Source organism: Scylla paramamosain, chromosome 2, assembly GCF_035594125.1.
Source record: "Scylla paramamosain isolate STU-SP2022 chromosome 2, ASM3559412v1, whole genome shotgun sequence".
NCBI classification, from domain to species: Eukaryota; Metazoa; Arthropoda; class Malacostraca; order Decapoda; family Portunidae; genus Scylla; species Scylla paramamosain.
In genome coordinates, this window is record NC_087152.1 from 20,485,945 (window position 1) to 20,489,715 (window position 3,771).

Sequence of the window (3,771 nt, forward strand, 5' to 3'; positions counted from 1 at the left end):
AGTCAGATGGGAAAGATAATTCTTGGAGTATTGAGAAATAGATTGAAGAGAAAGTTGAGGAAAATGTAGCAAAAGAACAGTTTGGTTTTAGGAAAGGGATGGGTACCAGCAGTGCCATTTTCTGCTTAAGAAATATTATGGAGCGGGCAATGGAGATGCAGAAGGATCTATACATGTGCTTTGTCGATTACGAAGAAGCATTTGATACGGCAAGGCATGAAGAACTTGTGAGAATACTTAAGGAAACAGGTGTGGATGGTAAGGACATAAGGTTGATAGCAAATTTGTACTGGAATGAAAAAAGCAGCTGTGAAAGTGGGAGAAATGAAGTCAGAATGGGTAAATAAATATAAGGAGAGGAGTGAGGCAGGGGTGTGTACTTTCCCCAGACCTCTTCTCCTTGTACGGACAGAAATGCATAGAATGTTTAATGGAGTTAGAGAGAGTGAGAATTGGAGGAAGAAACGTGACAAATATACGGTATGCTGATGATACAGTTCTTTTGGCGGACTCAGAGGAAAAACTGCAAAGACTTGTAGATGAAGTACAAGAAGCAAGTGAGGAAAGAGGTCTGAAGATAAACACAAAGACGGAAGTCTTGGGAATAACAAAGAGAAGACAAAGGCTCAGAGTAAGGATATATATTAGTGGAAGGCAGATTAAACAGGTTCGAGAATTTAAATATCTGGGAAGTATTGTGTCACAGAAGGCAGATTGTGAAAAGGAAATAAAGAAGAGAATCGGGTTGGCAAAAACTGCTTTTATAAATATAAGAACTTTGATAATAAATATGAGTATGAATATGAAATTGAAAATCAGACTATTGAAATGCTACATGTGGTCAATTTCATTATATGGTTGTGAAACATGGGCTATTAAAAAGAAAATGGAAAAGAAGTTGGAGGCTGCTGAGATGTGGTTCCTGAGAAGATTGCAAAGGATTCCATGGACAGCAAGAATGACAAATGAGGAAGTGCTAAGACGTGCAGGAGTGGAGAGAGGTTTGATAAGAAGTATTAGGAGGAGGAAGTTGCAGTTTTTGGGACACATCCTGAGATGTTTGCTGGGGAGGATTGATAGGAGAGGAGCAAAAGGAAGGCAAAGAAAGAAATATATTGAGACCTTGCGGGAAAGTATTGACATGGGATGGAACATCGAAAATTTTGTTAGGATGGCAGAAAGAAGAGAGGATTGACGTTCCATGATCGCTGACGTCACATGACAACCACTTCGGTAAGGTAAGGTAACTGTCCCCCTTCCATCCCTGTATGATGCTCCCTTAAACCTCAGTGAAGAGAAGCTCAGTGACCTAACAAGGTTGTTATGCCTCATGCCAGATGACAAGAAGGCCTTTTATCATGGCCTCCAGACTGGCACAGTTGAGCACAATGTCGTGGATGACGACGAGGTGCTCGATTATGACAACTAATCATGAGGTTAGGGTAGAGGGTGGAGGGGTAGGAAAGGGAGAATCAACATTCAACAGTCAACATTTACACCAGTGTGGTAAGTACACTTGTAATTTTACTTCATATTAGAGTTACGGTCATCTCTATTATATTAGTTTACAAGAATACATCAAATTGACTTGAGCTCCACAAGTGACCGGACTGTTTTTATTATCAATAATTACTGAATGTATGATTGGATCAAAAATATTTTTCATGGCATTGAGAAGCTGACGTGTCAAGGAGGTTTTTTTTATATATGTTTCGTAAAAATCGTATGGTTGGTTTTTGAAATATCAAAATGTAAAACTGCAAAAAATAGCTTCTAAAACTTTAGAAGCTATTTTTTTGCAATTTTAAAGAAATGGCGCTTGGATCGTTCTCTCGCGGAGCTACTCATATATGGTCAAGGTATAAAAACCGAGCTGGACAACTGCCCTCATAACAAATCCTCCCAACAGCGTGTTATAGCCTCAACCTGAGTAGTGTCATTTACCGCCATATGGATGGCAGGCCTTGTCAAGACCTGAGGAGGGAGCAAAGTTCACGACACAGCTAATTGTGTAAGTCCTTTGCAGCTGATCGACATCAGCCAACAGTAGCATTTAATATGAGCTCACTAACAAGAGACACAACTGCAAACAAGTGCCCACAAAGGAGGGTCATTCACTGCTTACTATACAAGAACTCGAACCCTCCCCCACCACACACACACACACACACACACACAGCTGAGGAGTCACTTCCCAAGGAATGATATGTGTTTTACACAGCTAACTTCCCTGACAGACTACTATGGGGACTCCAATACTGTGTAAATAGGCTGGTAATTACTCACTTATCCCCTTAAAGCAATTGACCTGACTACCATTTATCCCACCTTGGTCTCAGTTATTATTGCCCATCTCATTATGCCTGCTCCGTCTAAGCGCTGGGTAGTGACTGACTGTGGGAAAGCATGCCAAACACTCTCTCCCACTCTGCTACAAAAAAGGCAAGTGTACAAGAGAGGGGGATGGTGTGGTAAAGTATATACACACATACACCCGCATCGCACCCTCTGCTCCCCGCGCTGTCTTACACGAATAAAACACTTTACTTTCGAAAATTCTAATGATCAAATTAAGGAGGCAAGATGTATACTGATTACTTAATGGTCGAGAGCAACTCTTCTACTTCATACTGGATGAGACTCAAATCAAATGGATAAGGGGAAGTAAGGAAATTTATGTGGGGAGTATGAATGACTGCGCGGATAAAAAAAAATGTATATATATATATATATATATATATATATATATATATATATATATATATATATATATATATATATATATATATATATATATATATATATATATATATATATATATATAGAAGCTTCAGGCTGGGTAGCTATGTAACCAGAACACGACTAAGTCTCATCCCCAGCCTGTCTCTCTTTTCATCCCTCACCGCCTTCTTCATTATTCTTTTCTCATTCGTTCTTCCTTCTTTCTTTGTTTTATATCATGTTATCTCGCTGCACACAACACGTCCCCTCATAAACTAAAATTTTCGGAAGATATACAAAAGGTTATGAAACTTTTGGGAAATAACAAATTCAAAATCAACACATAACTAATCGAGCATATCACTAGATTCACACAAGGGGCGTATACGAATTACAAAATATCAAAGCCTAATATAGTACAGACATAACTGATTAATATAACAAAAGAAAACAACAGGGCTCCCATTTGGCCCTCAAACTCAGACTGCCGTTTCTTTTTTCTCCTCTTCCTACTCCTCCTCCCAGACCTGTCTCTGATACAATGCCAGGACCTGTGGTCTCCCCAGCTACACTGGTGTGCAAGCTTTCTTCTGCACACCAACAGCTACGGTTGCTCCAGCGTCTCCTGTGACTCTGGCCACTTCTCTATCTCAGGCGTCTCCCAGTCCCCAGTTTTCCCTACTTCTCCACCATCTCTCACCTCTCCTCCTACACTCTTCACCCCACACTCTACTCCATCTGTATCTTCTACTCCACACTGTAAAAGCTTCAGAGTCACCATGGAATTATGACATCCCTGCCCCCTTGTAACACACAATGAGCCACCAGGGACTGTAGTCTCTTGGTGCAACATCACGGTAGGGCCAAGTAAAATACCTCCTGGCCAGACACTACTTTCACTCAGGACTGCCCTGCCCACATCACTCCCACTTACTTGCTCCTGGTTCCGTGGAACCTCCATGCCACACCCATAAAACTGACTTTAAAAATCCATTTCCTTGGCAAAACTAAGAAGTGCCATCTTGCCACTCTTAACAAAACAAAATTCTT